General features: G+C 49.7%; 1 protein-coding gene and 1 pseudogene across 2 annotated transcripts in view; one reads left to right on the top strand and one right to left on the bottom strand.

Moving 5' to 3' along the window:
- AHRR (aryl-hydrocarbon receptor repressor) overlaps window positions 1-16491 on the top strand; it is a 106754-nt gene that overhangs the window by 67371 nt on the left and 22892 nt on the right. The gene's annotated exons all lie outside the window — the stretch shown is intronic.
- On the bottom strand, window positions 7853-8675 carry LOC100585238 (annotated as a pseudogene).

Consider the following 16491-nt stretch of genomic DNA (forward strand, 5'->3'; position numbering starts at 1 on the left):
GGGCTCCTGGTACAAGGATTAGGAGGCCATGGGTCGTCCAGAAACTCGGGCCAGAAGCAAAGGTATAAAACACCAGATGGTAACACAGGACCACAACTCAGGAGGCTCTGGGAGCACAAAGTGGGGGTACAGGGGAAATGAGCCCAGGAGGGTAAGAGAGGGATGGGGCAGTGGGGCCCTGCAGCCCAGGAGCTGGAGGGTCCCAGCCCCCATGACAAGGCGGCAACCCAGACAGAGGGACCCCGGGCCTTGGGCCTGTCCTGGCCGGGACAAATGCAGAGTATGCCCTCCTGCCCTCCCTCTGGGCCTGGCACCCCCGTCCTCAGGGGAGGCATGGGGGCTGGAGAGGACGGCCGTGCGGGGACAGCAGGCTGGGAGGGGGCATCCCACACCCCCCTTTGTCCCTGACTTTAGAGGTGATGGGGGTGGAGAACCGGGCCCTGCATGCCATGGCTGGGGTCTGTGTGTCTGGGGGTACTGAGGCAGGCGGCCCCAGCCTCACCCTGGCATACGCCGGCCACCATGGAGAGAGCGCCATGATGCCCGAGCCTGCTCCTGGCTCTGTTCCGGGCACATTCCCACAAGCCCCACAGAACACACTCGGCCTCATCTCCTGGCCTGGCATTTTCTGCTGCTTCTTCGGCCTTTCTGCTAAGAGAAATCCACGTTTTACCGTCTGTTGTAGCTGCTGGGCCTCCTGTTCCGAAACTCCTTTGAAGTGGCTTTCATTTCAGGCGTCCCTGACCGTCCACGTTAGTCCCTGACCTTCTGCGTTAGCCCCAACTGTCTGTGTTAGCCCCCGACCTTCCACCTTAGCCCCTGACCATCCACCTTAGCCCCTGACCATCCATGTTAGCCCCTGACCATCTGCGTTAGCCCCTGACCATCCACCTTAGCCCCTGACCGTCTGCTTTAGCCCCTGACCTTCCACGTTAGACCCTGACCATCTGCGTTAGCCCCTAACTGTCCAACTTAGCCCCTGACCATCTGTATTAGCCCTTGATCATCCATGTTAGCCCGACCGTCCGCATTAGCCCCAACCTTCCGCATTAGCCCCTGACCGTCCTCGTTAGTCCCTGACCATCCACCTTAGCCCCTGACCATCTGCGTTAGCCCCTGACCATCCACATTAGCCCCTGACCATCCACCTTAGCCCCTGACTATCCATCTTAGCCCCTGACCATCCACCTTAGCCCCTGACCATCTGCGTTAGCCCCCTGACCATCCACCTTAGCCCCTGACCATCCCACCTTAGCCCCTGACCGTCCACCTTAGCCCCTGACCATCCACCTTAGCCCCTGACCATCCACCTTAGCCCCTGACTATCCACCTTAGCCCCTGACTATCCACCTTAGCCCCTGACCATCCACCTTATCCCCTGACCATCCACGTTAGTCCCTGACCGTCCGTGTTAGTTCCTGACCTTCTGGGTTAGCCCCTGACCTTCCGCGTTAGCCCCGACTGTCTGTGTTAGCCCCTGACCTTCCACCTTAGCCCCTGACCATCCATGTTAGCCCCTGACCGTCTGCTTTAGCCCCTGACCTTCTGCGTTAGCCCGTGACCATCCATGTTAGCCCCTGACCTTCCACGTTAGCCCCTGACAGTCCACCTTAGCCCCTGACCGTTTGTGTTGGCCCCTGACCTTCCGCGTTAGCCCCTGACCTTCCGCATTAGCCCCTAACCGTCCACCTTAGCTCCTGACCATTTGTGTTAGCCCCTGACCTTCCACGTTAGCTCTGACCTTCCACATTAGCCCCTGACCATCCACCTTAGCCCTTGACTGTCCGCGTTAGCCCCTGACTGTCTGGTTAGTCCCTGACTGTCCACCTTAGCCCCTGACCATCCATGTAAGCCCCTGACTGTCCAGTTAGCCCTTGACCATCTGTGGTCACTGAGCCGGGCGCACAGAGTTCTATTCAGTGGTGTTCACTTGGCCCCTGCTCTGCCCTTGGCTCAGCTGGGCTTGGACCCTTGCATCCCAGGCTCTCCCCAGCAGGCGACGTCAGCACAGGTGAGGGTCCTGGGCCTGCCCCTGGTGGAAGGAGAGTTTGTGCCAAACCAGGTTTCAGGCGCCGTGCATGCCTCACCTCCCTTGGCTGTTACTCCGTTTTAAGCTGCCGACACTGGGAGGAGGCAGTGCTGTTGTCACCGATGGGCTCCTGTGAGAAGGGCTGGGCTTGCAGGGCCTTCTGCCCCCGGGCCTGGGTCCTGTGGGTTCCGGAGGCTGTGAGTGGCCCTCAGCGAACTGTGGGTCTGGGTGTGGCCCTGGTTCCAGCAGCCGCCTCAGTCTGTTCTGGGTGGATTTTCCCCACCCGAGGTCACTAGTGCACTTGGGACCCCCCTGCCAACATGCCCAGCAACCACTGTGGCACACCTCATTCCTCTCGAGGACCAAGCAGCCGCAGCTCCCGCTCAATGCCCACCTCTCGGCCTCACGGCTGCTTTCCTGCCGTTGGTTTCCTACCAGGTGGTTCTTATCCCCATGCCACCTTCCTTGTCTGCTCTGAAGCAGCCGGGTCAGCACGGAGTCCCCTTGGGCTCTCCTGGGTGTGGAGCCGCAGGTGCAGAGGGGCGGCTCAGACCAACTCTAGCCCCAAGGTCTCTGAGGCCGGGGCTGGTGGTGCAGGACACACCCAGGCCGTGGGGTCCCAGGCTTAGGGATCAGCAGGGGCGGCTCCCCAACCACCAGGACCCCGGCAGGATGGGCCTGGCGCTTGTGGAGGGAGATTCACTGTGGTAACCGTCAGCTGCGTTTGTTTATGAGTTGTGAGTCTGCTTCTCGTGAAGTAAGTTTCACACTCAGGGGTGTTTGCATTCAGAAAGCAGATCCTGGTTTTAAAAATGTAAGTTTTGTTCTCTAGAAAATGACATCAACTTTACACGTCGGATTGCCTGTCCAGCACAGCCGTTTGCCCTCCAGTCACAGAGACAGCGGGTGCTGCCCTGATCACTGGAGGGTGCCTGGTGCTGCTGCTCACCACGCCCTCACGGACGCTCACTGTTGCCGTCCCGTCTTTCACAGGAGGAAACCAAGGCCCAGAGAGGTGAATTAACTCGCCAAGGGCCCACAGCAAAGGTGAGGGCGGAGGCGGCGTCGGCACTGGCTGGTCTCCCTCAGCCAGAAGGGGGCCCAGGATACTGGGTTAACCGAGCGGGGCTGCAGTGGGCGTCAGGAGGGACTGCCTGGGGACCACCATCTGCCTGCTCTTCTAGGGCCCCGGGGCTTCAGTCAGCCTCCCCCTCTGTGGCCATCCGGCCATCCACCAGCTGCATTCTCAAGAACTGTTTTCAAACGTTGGAGCTGCTCAGTGGAAGACAGTCAAGCCTGCGTTTACTGTTTGTGGATCTATAAACAGCCAGTTATTCAGCTCCCCAAGCAAGAGCGCTGCCTCGCACGCACGCAAGCCCCATGGAGCGGCCCCTGTGAGTGATCTGGCTCCAGGAGGCCGGGCCAGCTGCCCCGACGCCCGCCCGGTGCCCGCTCGCGTGACTAGCCGCCGTGTTGTGGCTCTGTAACCGTGGCAACGGCTCTCAGGGGAGCACGATCCTCCCAACTTCCCTTTACTCCGAGGAGGGGCGGCCAGGGAGATGTGGAGGGTTGTTCCTTTTTCCCTCATTTTCCCTCTGCCATGACCTTGACAAAAATAATCTTTGAAGTACTTGCCGGCTATTTTTTCTGCCCTGGAACTGGAAGAGATCAGGATATTTAAAGGGTTTGACAGAGGAAGTCCCGGCTTTCTCAGAACATTTGCCCCGTTCCCTGCGGTGCCTGGGGGAGAGCGCAGCTCCGGCCCTCACCTGCCTCGGCCCTCACCTGCCCCGACCTCCGCTGTTCTTGCGAAGTGGCAGGTGTGCCGTTTCCTGACGTTCAGTAACAGCACATAGATGTGATCTTTTTCCCCTTAAAAAAAGTACAGCCTTAACCTTAGAGCCAAATCCCTTTTTCCATTTGGAAAAGTGATCTCATTTTCCATGGACCATGTTTAAAAAAAACCAAAACTTTTGTAGGATTAGAAAGGCAGAGGGAGAGAAAACAAACAGACGTTCGAGATGCATATTTGAAAGATGGGCCCACATGTGTAAAAGTATTTGGCGTGACAATGCTGGACCAGAAGTCAATCTGATATTGAATCCATATGACACGGCAAACAGCATTTTATGGTCTTTTAAAAAAAATTCTGCCTTGTGAGTTAAAATTAAGGTTGCTTTTGGTTGTGACTAATCTCATAAAATCTTTTTTAAGAAGACATTTTATATACTCAAGCCTTGAAAATGTCTTTGGTCTTTGAACTATTATTAGTAGACATCATCAGTATGTGGCAACCGCTGAATTGGGAAAAGCTGTGGCAGGAGCCGGCGGACACAGACCCCTCCCGGCAGTGCTGGGAAGGGCTGGGGGCTGAGGACCCGAGGCCCTGGTGCACACCCCTCCAGCCTGTGTGGGGCGGGAGTGAGGACTCTGTGTTACCACTGCCCGGCTCAGAGCGGGCGGTTGGATGGCAACTCCGTTCTCTTCCAGCAGACGCCCCCCAGGCCACACGGCCCCCGGCTGCTTCACGTTCTCCTGTTTTCTAACAAACCCTTGGTGCACCCCCCGTCATCTCACCCTGTCTCTGCCTAAATCCCAGGGGAGGGAGGGGCTGCAGGGGTCTGAGGGGCGGGTGCCAGCCTGAGGGGCCAGCTGAGGCGCAGTGGTGGTTTGGGTCTCCCAGTTCCGGACACAGCTGCTGGCCCCTAAGATGGGAGCCGCGGTAGAGAAAGGACCTCGACACCGCGGGTGCCGGCTCTGGGCCAGGCTTTCTGGGTTGCTCGGTGTCTGCATCAGAACTTTCGAAGGGGGTGGGATTGGCCCATGGTCCCTCCACGGCCACAAAGTCCCTGACCTCCATTGGCACCAGCCCAGGGCCCAGATCTTGCTGAGCACAGGCGGGGACGATCCTGGGCCCTCATGGGTACTCCCCACGGTCAACTCCAGGCAGGACAAGAACTTCAGGAGTTTCCAGAGTGAAGCTGTGAAGCCAGGGCAGGTGGATGCGGTGGTGAAACACAGGTCAGCTCCTGGCACCATCGTTCTGCAGGATGCCGGTTCTGCGGGGCACAGTGTGTGATTTAACCCTCACCACAGCTTCTGAGTCACCTTTTATCCCAGGTAGGGATTGCAGAGGAGAGCAAAGTGTCGTGAAGTGATTTCAGCCTTAGCTACCTTCCTTCTGGAAATGCGGCCATAGCAGCAGTGTTCCCAACCAAAGCAAGGGGGCAACCAAGCCTCCGCTGACAGGTGGGCGGGTTAGCAAGATGTATCTACTTACAGAGGAGGAGTATTCAGCCTTAAAAAGAGCGGGGCAGCGAAAGAGAAATACACAGACAGGCCTGCACCAAACTGAAAAACTTCTGCCCAGCAAAGGAAACCATCAACAGAATGAAGAGGAAGCCGACGGAACGGGAGGACGCATTTGCCAACCATACATCTGACAGGCGGGAAAGACCCCACATACATAAGGAACCCAGCTAACTGAAGAGCAAGAAAAAACCCGATTAAAAACCAGGCAAAGGACCTGATAGACACTTCTCCAAAAGAGACACAAAATGGCCAGCTTGTAGGTGGAAAGGTGCTTGGCATCACCAGGCACGGGGAAGTGCAAATGGAAACTGTCAGCGAGCTCCTCTCACACCATCAGGACAGCTGTTTCAAAAAGATGGAAGGCAGTCATTGGCGAGGGTGTGGAGAGAAGGGGACCCTCGTGCACCATTGGTGGGAAGGCAGTCGTTGATGAGGGTGTGGAGAGGGGGACCGGGGGGGGGGGGGGGGGGGGAGGGGGACCTCGTGCACCGTGGGGGAAGGCAGTCGTTGATGAGGGTGTGGAGAGAAGGGGACCCCTGCACGTTGGCGGGAAGGCAGTCGTTGATGAGGTGTGGAGAGAAGGGGACCCTCGTGCACCGTTGGCGGGAAGGCAATTGTTGATGAGGGTGTGGAGAGAAGGGGACCCTCGTGCACCGTTGGCGGGAAGGAAGTTGTTGATGAGGATGTGGAGAGAAGGGGACCCTCGTGCACCGTTGGTGGGAAGGCAGTTGTTGATGAGAGTGTGGAGAGAAGGGGACCCTCGTGCACCATTGGTGGGAAGGCAGTCGTTGATGAGAGTGTGGAGAGAAGGGGACCCTCGTGCACCGTTGGCGGAAGGCAGTCGTTGATGAGGGTGTGGAGAGAAGGGGACCCTCGTGCACCGTTGGCGGGAAGGCAGTCGTTGATGAGGGTGTGGAGAGAAGGGGACCCTCGTGCACCATTGGTGGGAAGGCAGTCGTTGATGAGAGTGTGGAGAGAAGGGGACCCTCGTGCACCGTTGGCGGGAAGGCAGTCGTTGATGAGGGTGTGGAGAGAAGGGGACCCTCGTGCACCGTTGGTAGGAAGGCAGTTGTTGATGAGGGTGTGGAGAGATGGGGACCTCGTGCACCGTTGGCGGGAAGGCAATTGTTGATGAGGGTGTGGAGAGAAGGGGACCCTCGTGCACTGTTGGCGGGAAGGAAGTTGTTGATGAGGATGTGGAGAGAAGGGGACCCTCGTGCACCGTTGGTGGGAAGGCAGTTGTTGGAGGGTGTGGAGAGAAGGGGCTCTCGGCACGTGGGGGAAGGATTGTGAGGGGTGGAGAGAAGGGGACCCTCGTGCACCATTGGTGGGAAGGCAGTTGTTGATGAGAGTGTGGAGAGATGGGGACCCTCGTGCATTGTTGGCGGGAAGGTAAATTAGTGTAGATGTGATGGAAGGCTACATGGAGCTTCCTCAAAAAATTAAAAATGGAACTTCCATGCAACCCAGCAGTCCCCCGCTGGGCATTTACCCAAAGGAGCTGACATCAGAATCAGAGGCACCCCATGTTTATCAGAACGCTGGTCACAGTAGCCAAGACATGGAGACAACCTGCATGTCCACCAGTGAATGCACAGATAAAGAAAATGCTCTGTGTATACACCATGGAATACTGTTCAACCAGAAAAAGAAGGGAATCCCGGTATTTGCAAACCACGGATGAATCTGGAGGACATGGTGCTCAGCGAAATAAGTCATGCACAGACAGTTCTGCGTGATCTCACTCATATGTGGAATCTACAAAAGTGGAACTCATCAAAACAGAGAGTCGATGGTTACCAGGGGCCGGGGGGGTGGGAGGGGGATAAAAAAGGAAGGAAGGAAATGGACACGCACTGTGGCTCGGATCCACCTTGACGACTCCGCGGAGTGAAACAAAGTCAAAGCCTGCTTGATTCGCCCAGATGAGGGCCCCAGTGTAGGCAAATTCACAGAGGCAGAAGGCGGGTGGGACGCACAGGGCTGAGGAGGGGAGTAGGGGCGAGTGTTTAATGTGGACAGAGTTTCGGTTTGGGAGGGTGGGGATGTTCTGAAGATGGACCGTCATGATGGTTGCACAACAATGTGGATGTGCTTAATGCCACTGAGCTCAGAATGACTGAAATTTAACCACTTAGGTCAGGTGCAGTGGCTCACCCTGTCATCCCAGCACTTTGGGAGGCCAAGGCGGGCGTATCACCTGAGGTCAGGAGTTCGAGGCCAGCCTGGCCAACATGGCGAAACCCTGTCTCTACTAAAAATACAAAAATTAGCTGGGTGTGGTGGCGCACTACAAACCTGTAATCCCAGCTACTCGGGAGCCTGCGGCAGGAGAATTGCTTGAACCCAGGAGGCGGAGGTTGCAGTGAGCCGAGATCGCACCACTGCACTCCAGCCTGGATGACAGAATGAGACTCCGTTTCAAAAAAAAAAAAAAAGGAACCACTTAAAATGGTTAAAATGGTATATTTTTTAAACTTTCCCTCAGAAGCATATTTTTCTTTATTAAAATTACTGATGCGGAACATTTGATTCATTATCATTTCCATGGTCTTCGTTCAAAGTGTCTCTTTCCTGGGTCTCTTGAGTTTCTCGATATGCCTTCTCTTCCTTTTTGCTCAAAGGACAAAGAACCCACATTAAAGCTTTTCCTCCTTGAACAGCTTGTGGCCTGGATGAGAATGTAGCTATTCCAGGCACAGTCTGGAGTATTTGATGGAATATCTCCTCCACTTTATTTTCCGACTCGTCTACATTTTCTCCTTTCTTTATAGTAATTCGAACTTGGTGTTTTTTCTTAATCCACGGCTGAATCTGTTTAGTCTTTGCCTTCAAATCCTGTTGTCCAACGTTTGAAGAAAAAGTCAGTTCCTTTGTCAGGGTTGGTCCAGTTTTGGGGTTACCCTTCTCCATCTCTCTCAGCCTCAGCCGTTCCTGGCGGGTCTGCCTTCCTGTCATGAGCTGGTCTTCTGCAGGCTCCTTTGAACCCGTTGCAACTCTCTCTCATCCATGAGTCTAATCACATCTGCTCTGTGCACGTTCCCAAATCATTGCCCTTCTCATCCAATACGTGAATAATTCGCTGACTAATTTTTCTTCCAGTGTTACTAAAAGCTGTTTCACTCTTTTTTTTTTCTTTTTTCCTTCATTCTGGGTGTCTTCAGCGCTACTAAAGGCTTTTGCGTGATTTAGGAAGGACAGTCTTGGGGCAGAAGCAACAGGGGACCACTGTGCTGGTGCTGTTGTGCACGGTGTGTTCACCAAAACATCTAACGCAACTATTTTCAGACTTTACAGTTTGTAGTGTTAACCTCTTTAGAAAAAGAGCAGCCATCCTGGGCCGGGGCAGGCGATTGGTGTTAAAATGGTAATTTTTATGTTATGTATATTTTATTATAATTTTTAAAACTTTTTTATGGTTTGGAAAAGACTGTCATAAAAATTCAATCTCTTGGTTGGGTCAGTAATACGAGGGACATGGAAGTCTGGCCTTGGGGGTCCCAGCCCATCACATGAGCTAAAACTAGAGTCCCTAGAAACCCTCCAAGGAAGATTTCTTCCAGCTGGTGGGAGGCTGGATGAGAAGGTGTTTTTAGGTGAAAATCCGAGGCGGCACAGGACATGGTGAGATGATTATCCAGCTTGCTGATCTGCCGGTGGGCACCACCTGCCATTCCTCCTCCATGCCTTCGAGGAGCAGGCTCAGTCCATTTCGGGGAGGCTGGCACGAGGCTGTCTTCACACCCCCCGCGGGATCCATTTCACGTCCTGCTGATTCATCCAGCTACTGAGAGGAAAATAGTGATTTCCTTTCTGTGGATCATCCCATGGGTGCACTGGATCCTTTATTCAGTGACATAAACAACTAAGTCCCAAGGGTTCCACAGCCCCCTCCCCCAAAGAAATGCCGCAGGTCTGAGATTTCTCCATTTCTCTTGGGGAAATCTGGGCAAACTGAGAGCTTGTAAACAGCCCCGGATGGGTCCAGGCAGATGCGCCAGACTTTCTGCTCACGACCTAAAGACGTTAGTATGGAGCCAACCCTCTTTCTCGGAGCTGCACAGGAATGAAAATGTACGGGGTCAATTTCCCTTTCTAGAAACGTGGTGGAGTTCAGGGGGACTGATAACGACGGGCTTCTTGTCTGATGCCAAACCATATAAAACATTGGCCTATTTTGTCATCGTGGAGCAGCCTACGGTGTTGCCCGCTGTTTTGTTGTGACAGCTGGGCAGGGGCTCCCTGACGTCTTCCTCCGAGTGGGAGGTGCTTTGTGAGACTTGGGTTTCTTGCTCAGACGCTCAACGCAGAGTTCAAATCCCATTGTGAAGTCATCACCTGGTGCCTGCAACTCTGTGTCCAGAACCAAGCGGGTGGCACACCCTTCAGGTCGGTGGGAGAGAGGGCCTTTGGGTCGCTGGCACCTGACCCAGCAGCCTTGTCCCGCCGCCTGCGACCACCAGCTCCTCCGCTCTCTCCATCGGTCGTAACATCTTACTGCTCCCCTCACCGACTGTTGAGTTGATCTTTGACAAGTGTTTCTTTTATATTTTCACGGCACGTGTGACTTTTCTTTTTGGATACTTTACTGATTGAAAAATGTGGCTCTGCAGCCTAGCAAGGCTCTAGGTCTGAGGCTGCGTCCTTCTGGTGTGGCTTTCCCCCTGAATTAGGCGTGGTGTGACGGCGTCTGAGGAAGAACACGCAGCCTCCGGTTTGAACTGGACCCTGGGTAGCAGTTCAACCTTCCCCACACCTGTGACACCCAGCAAGATAGACAGAGATGTATGAAATGCTCTACAGCCACCTGAAGAAGGTAGAAATTCTGCAACAAAATTACCTGGGGAAAAAAAACTAGGGAGAAAATGGGAAAGGAAAGGCGTTGTCCGGAAGAGGCCTCTTGCAGTGTGGATGGGAACCTGCCACAGCTGGGCTTGGGCCAGGGGCCCACAGTGTCGCTGGGGACTCGGGCCACTTCTGCTGCCCCCAGCCCCACTTTCTTCCAGCCAGTGGCTCTGTGAGCCGCCTCTTGTCTGCATTTCTTGCAGGAACGCGGAGGGACCGGAACATGGAGGGACCAGTCCAGGATGGCCCCACGTCAGGAGAAAGAGAGTCCCCAATCCCCAGCCCCTACCTCATGGGCCAAATCACTCCATGTGGGAGGCTGGGAGGCAAACATTTTTGTGTGAGCGAGCTACTCTGAACAGAATCATAATTGCATTGGTAAGGAAGAACGGGAAGTTGTCTCAAAATAAAGGGGGATCAGGTGCCTGGTCCACTTGTTCTTAGAAGCAAATTTCAGGAAAACATTAAGAAACAGAAAATACTCAAGCTGGTTAGGCTATTCAAGAGCATAGAAAGGGATGGAAAGCTGTTCAGTTAATTCAGAGAGGTTAGGAAAACGCTGGTGCAAAAATACGATGCAGGCAGCTCAAAGGAGAAACGCAGCCCCTTCTCCCCTGTGAAACCGCACAAAACAATTCCAGATAAAATAATAGCAATTGACTCCCATCTGTGTTATCAAAGCATGGGCCACTGCAGTCACGGTGATCCAGGAGTAAGGTGAGACCCCGACGCTGGGAAATACTCATAAAGTTAACTTACCAACTTGCTATACTAAAAGAGGAGGGTGTCAGCTTGCAGATGACCCCGATCAAACAGGCAATACCAACAAAGTTTCTTAATAGAGCACCAGTTATCGGAAAGCCTATCCCTGTCCTAGTGATTTGAGGTGACACCTTTTTCATGCATCAAGTTTCCATTTGTGCTTGGACCCACTTCTGGATGTTCCATTCTAGTCCATTGATTTATGTGTCTGTTCATGCACTGTGATTTAATTATAGAGGCCTGACGGTATTTCTTAGATGCTTAATAAGAAGCTCCTGTCTCCTGGCTTTTTTTTCTTCCTGTGCTTTTGTAGCTATCGTTGCATATTTACTTTCATATTTAGTATAAACCTACTAGCTGTGTAATCAGTTTGGTGCCATGTTTATTAGTATTACAGTGTGTTGATAAATTCACTCAGGAGGAACAGGCATCTTTAGGGTGCTGACTCATCTTATGCAAGATTGAGGTGTGTCTTCCCATTTGTTCAAATACAATTTTTTGTGTCTCTGGAGATGTTTTGAAGTTTTCTTCGTATAGGTTTTGCACACGTCTTAAGTTTATAAGTACTTTAGCTTCTTTGATGTTTTTGTAAATGGGGCTTTATCTACAATTATGTACCCTAATCTGGTCATTTTTCCAGTTTGTAAAGGTTATGGGTATCTGTATGTTAATTTTGTACTGAATTATTTTATTTGGGTTATTTTATTTTATTTTATTCCTGAGACAGAGTTTCACGCTTGTTGCCTAGGCTGGAGTGTAATGTCACGATCTCAGCTGACTGCAACCTCCGCCTTCCAGGCTCAAGCCATTCTCCCAGCTCAGCCTCCCTAGTAGCTGGGACCACAGGCATGCGCCACCACATCCAGCTAATTTTGTATTTTTAGTAAAGACAGGGTTTCACCATGTTGGCCAGGCTGGTCTTGAACTCCTGACCTCGTGATCCACCCGCCTCGGCCTCCCAAAGTACTGGGATTACAGGTGTGAGCCACTGAGCCCGGCCTTACTTGGGTTATTTTATCATGGATTTTCCTGGGTTTTCCTGATGTACTATGATGCCCTCTGCAAAGAGAGAGTTTCACTTTTCCCCAATTGTTGTACATCTTGTTGATTTTTCATATCGAATTGCATCAATCCATACCTGCAGTACAATGTCCGTTACCACGGGAGGGAGTTGGCAGGCTTCTTCTTTAAAGGCCCACATGGTGAATGTTTTAGGCGTTTTGGGCTGGGCTGTCTCCACCCCTGGCACTCTGCTTTGTGGTGTAGTACAAAAGTAGCCACAGACAATGAATACATGCGTGGGCATGGCTGTGTTCCAGTGAGGCTCTGTTTACAAAAGCAAGTGGCAGGCCATAGTGGGCGCCATCCTGGGGCCATGGTTGCACCCCTTGTATGGGTGGTGGTGGGCCTCCCTACCCTGTTCCTCGATCTTGCTGGGAACACCTCGAGTGTTTCCCTATGAAGTCGCTGCCTTAGGAATGAGGCGCACACACATACATGTTACCTGTGAAGAAGGTATTCAGTAATTCCTATTTTCTTGAGCCTTTTTTTTTTTTCAGGAATAATTGTTGAATTTCATTGAGGGCTTTTTCACCATATATGGAGATAATCATTTTCCCCCTCAGATCTGTAAATATGGTCTATTATATGAATGGACTTCCTAAATTGAACCAACCTTTCATCCTTGGATTATATCTGCTTGGTTGTTGGTGTATTATTTTCCTAATGAGAAACTGGAGTCTATTTCTTAATATTTCATTTAAGGCCGGGCGCGGTGGCTCAAGCCTGTAATCCCAGCACTTTGGGAGGCTGAGGCGGGCGGATCACAAGGTCAGGAGATCGAGACCATCCTGGCTAACACAGTGAAACCCCGTCTCTACTAAAAATACAAAAAATTGGCCGGGCGTGTTGGCGGGCGCCTGTAGTCCCAGCTACTCGGGAGGCTGAGGCAGGAGAATGGCATGAACCCAGGAGGCGGAGCTTGCAGTGAGCCAAGATCGCGCCACTGCACTCCAGCCTGGGGGAAAGAGCAAGACTCCGTCTCAAAAAAAAAAAAAAAAAAAAAAATATTTCATTTAGCACATTTGCATCAATATTCAAAGGTGATATTGGTGTGTCATTTTCTTTTTTATTTTACACTCCATATCAGAGTTAAGTGTCAATGTTATACTTCTTAAAAAGGACTAGAAATTTTCCTTCACTTTCTGTGCTCTGGAACAATTTATGGGGCATTGAAATTATCTGATCTTTGAAGATTTGGTAGAATTCCATGTTAAAACCATCTGGGCCAGGTGCATTTTTGTGGGGTAATTCCTTGATAACTTTATTCCTTCTACAGGAGTTGATCTTTTAATCTTGGTATCTTGAATGGGGTCAATTTTTATAAATTCTATTTTCCTAGGGAAATCTATAATTTAGATTTTCAAATGTATTTGTATATAGGTCTTTCTTCCACTTTTATTCAATCACTTGCCCTCTGCCACACCCAGGGAACCACTTTCTGATATTTATTACTGTAGATTACTTTGGCCTGTTCTTAGATGTCATATAAATAGAATCTTAAGTTTATGAGCTTTTGCATCTGATTTTTATTTAACATAGCGTTTTTGCGATTCATCAATGTTTTTGCATAATCAGTAGGTTTAAAATTTTTTAATTATCTAACAGTATTCCATCTTGTAATTATTCTGCAATTTGTTTATCCATTATCCAATGGATAGTTATTTGGATTATTTCTAGCTTTTGATTATTATGAGCAAGGCCAGTGTGAACATCCTTGTTCCAGCCTTTCTGTGAACATACCCATTTCCCCTGATGAAATACTAAGGCTGGAAATTCTGGGTTGCAGGGCAGATGTACACTTGCCTTTATGAGGAACGGCAGGACAGTTTTCCAAAGTGACTGTAGCATTGTACATTCCCACCAGTCACACTCTCGCCCTCACCAGTATTCAGTGCTGTCGGTCCTTCTGACAGCGGCCACCCTGCAGTGTGGAGCAGCATCTCAGTGAGGTGCTAACTTGCACGTCCCTGCTGGCTGAGGATGCCGAGGATATTTTCACGTATATGATGGGCGTTACTCTATCTCTTTTGGTAAAGTATGTGTGCAAACGTTTGTCCCATTGTTTAAAATTGTTTTTTTAAATTGTTGATTTGTAGCAGTTCTTATAGATTCTGGATAAAGTCCTTTATCAATGTGCTGTGCATATTTTTTCTCTGTGGCTTATCTCTTCATTTTTTACTGGCATCTTAAAATAAAGCCCAATTCATCGAATTTTTTCTTTACAGGTTAGTGTTTTTGTATCCTACCCAAATCTACCTACCTCAGACTCATGAGAGCATTTTCCTGGGTTTCTTCTGGAAGCTTTGTGGCTCTGGGGTTGTGTTTGTGTCTGTCGTAGGTCTTGAGTTAATTTGTGTGTGTGTGGCGTGAGATAGGAGTTGGGGTTCATTTTTCCATACAAATCTCCAGCTGTCCCAGCCACGCTGTTTCAGACCTTCCTTCCCCACTGATCGACCTAGTGCCCTGGCTGAGGGTCAGCTTATCTATCCTAACCATGTCCTGCTGACAGAGCTTTACAGGAAGCCATGAAGCCAAAATAAGTTCCACAGTTTTGTTCTTTTTTAACAAGATTTCTTTAGCAAGGCTAGGTATTGTGCAATTCCATAACTATTTTATTATTTTATTATTGTAGAGACAGAGTCTCACTCTGTCACCCAGGCTGGAGTGCAGTGGCGTGATCTCAACTCACTGCAACCTTGATTTCCCAGGCTCAAGCAGTCCTCCCACCTCAGCCTCCCAAGTAGCTGGGACTACAGGCGTGCACCACCATGCCCAGCTAGTTTTTAAAGTTTTTGTTTGCTTGTTTTTTGTAAAGACGGGGTCTCACTATGCTGCCCAGGCTGGTCTTGAACTGCTGAGCTCAAGCAATCCTCTCACCTTGGCCTCCCAAAGTGCTGGGATTACAAGCGTGAGCCACCATGTTCACTCCTGTAATCCCAGCACTTTGGGAGGCTGAGGCAGGCGGATCACGAGGTCAGGAGATCAAGACCACGGTGAAACCCCGTCTCTACTAAAAATACAAAAAATTAGCCAGGCGTGGTGGCGGGCGCCTGTAGTCCCAGCTACTCGAGAGGCTGAGGCAGGAGAATGGCGTGAACCCGGAAGGCGGAGCTTGCAGTGAGCAGAGATCGCGCCACTGCACTCCAGCCTGGGCAACAGAGTGAGACTCCGTCAAAAAAAAAAAAAAAAAAATTTAGAATCAGCTTGTCACTTTCTATAAGAAGAAAAAAAACGTTTAAAATTATGATTGGTATTGCATTATCTACAGATCAATTTAGGGAGACAGGACAACCCTAACTACATTGAGCTTTTCAATCCAGGAACACTGTTTATCTCTTAGTTTATTCAGGTGTTTTCTCCGTGATGTTGCATTGTTTTCAATATACCAGCCTTGCACATCTTTTATTAGATTTATTCGTAGGTATTTTATGGTTTTTGATTGGAGCCTGGAGTTTTCTTTGTGGGAAAGTTTTGATTAGAAATTCAATTTATTTAATAGATATTAGGTTATTTAGATTTTCTAGTTCTTCTTATATCACTTTTGTTAATTTGCATATTTCAAGGAATTTTCCTGTTTCACTTAAATTGTTTTATGTATTAACTATCATTTTTAGTATTTTCTTATTATCCTTCTAATATTTGTAGGACCTGTAGTGATGTACTTTTAAACTCCTGGTGTCAGTGATTTGTTTTTTTTCTTGATGAGTCTTGCTAGCAGATTATGTTTCATTAATCTTTTCAAAATTTTCAAAAATTCAAATTTTGACTCTGTTAATGGTCTCTGTTATTTGACTGTTCTAAACCATTTTCATGGATTTTTGACTCTTACCTATTTTTCTTTCCTTTTACTTACCTTAGATTTAACTGACTCTTCTTTCTCTAGTTTCTTGAGGAGGGACTACATACATACTTTTGAAACAGTCATTTTAAGCTCACTGGGATTTGATGCCGACCCTTCTGCTTGTGTGTAATTGGAAGTTTATTACACTTCCTGTGTCCTCATTATGATGCAATTTTGGGTCTGTGTAGCTACACTTGTTCTTACCATTCTCCATCATTTTGTGGAATGTGGGGGGGATTTGGGTTTAGGTAACTGCCATTATCCTTGGCTGCCTAGGAGTCTTCAATACCAGTATTTCAAAAGCTCTTAGAAATTGATATTTATAAACCCTAATAGAAAAATTAGCACATGACATACATAGGGCAGTTTTCCAAAGAAGAAATACAAGTTACCAGTGAATGCAGGAAATGTTTTTCAATCTCATTAGTAATCAAAGAAATGAAAACTATAATGGTAAAATAATTTATCTCTTTTCAGAAATAATATATCTGTTTTCAAATTGGCAAAGATTTCAAAAAAAGAAAAAAGGAAAATAAAAGTACCCAGCATGGGTCCAGATTTAAGGGAAATTAGTATATAATATACTGCTGATAGCCACAAACATCATGGGAGTTAAAGTCTCCAAATGTCTGTGTTTTAA

Source organism: Nomascus leucogenys, chromosome 6, assembly GCF_006542625.1.
Source record: "Nomascus leucogenys isolate Asia chromosome 6, Asia_NLE_v1, whole genome shotgun sequence".
In the NCBI taxonomy this organism is placed as follows: Eukaryota; Metazoa; Chordata; class Mammalia; order Primates; family Hylobatidae; genus Nomascus; species Nomascus leucogenys.